Source organism: Poecilia formosa, unplaced genomic scaffold (genome assembly GCF_000485575.1).
Source record: "Poecilia formosa unplaced genomic scaffold, Poecilia_formosa-5.1.2 Scaffold5, whole genome shotgun sequence".
NCBI classification, from domain to species: Eukaryota; Metazoa; Chordata; class Actinopteri; order Cyprinodontiformes; family Poeciliidae; genus Poecilia; species Poecilia formosa.
Window position 1 is genome coordinate 2,946,382 of NW_006799944.1, and position 1,031 is coordinate 2,947,412.

The window sequence follows — 1,031 nt, forward strand, 5'->3', positions numbered from 1 at the left end:
TACATGGGCACAAAATAATGGCTAACTGGAGTAATTTTAAAATTAGTCCAGTTAACTAATTTTAAAACCAGGCATTAATCAATGCTTTACTAGAATCTACCTCCAATGCATGTGGCTAGAGTCAGCATAAAATCCTGACTGAATGAAAATCATTATAACCTATTTATGTCACGCTAACGAAGAACAGCTGAAAAGTTACCGGGTTTATCAACTGCGGTAGCAATTTAGCTCCAACTCCTCTCATTGTCATTTCTATATTCTTTGCACGAAATGTTGAATAAATATTAATGTTGTTTCCACATATCATCTCCGATGTCCGCTGGACTTCGGGTTGGCCGTGTCAGCTGTTTGGGATTCCCCTCGTTATTTCCCTTCAGAAAGCGCGGAGGTGAATCCGCGCTTTCTGATTGGCTACTGTCACATTCAGCGTTAAGCTCCCAGTCGGGGAAACCCCTGATTTAGATCGGAGCGGCCACGACGATCTAAATCACAAGACAGGATGATCGGTTACGAAATCACCAGCGACAATCTTAGATCGGCCAACGATCCAAGATTATCGTAAGGGGAAAATAGGGGCAAAAAATCGTGTAGTATGAACTATTGCATAAGGTAGTCGGATGTGCCCATCTTCTCTATTTAAGTCTAGTGATTACTGAAGGGCAATATAGTATACAGACTTCATAATCTGCACTCTTTTGGTTGAATGCAGTATTTATTTCCACTTTGGCTTTATGTTGTTTAGTTTTTATTAAAGTACGTTTTTTGTTAATGGAGACTGAGAGGCCATTTTATGTTTGTTTTTGGTTGTTTTGTTTATTTAGTTTATCAGTTCCAGTGTTATGTGTTCTTTTGAAAATAAAGTGTATCTATCTATGGCAGGAAATTGCATGTATTATTAGTCATTTCCATTAAATCAGTGTCAAAAGGTCTTGAAACAATATTATCGTTTATCACAATAATTTTTTAGAAAATTAATCCCTTAGCAAAATTTGGTATCGTTGCAGGCCTAAACATATATATATATATATATA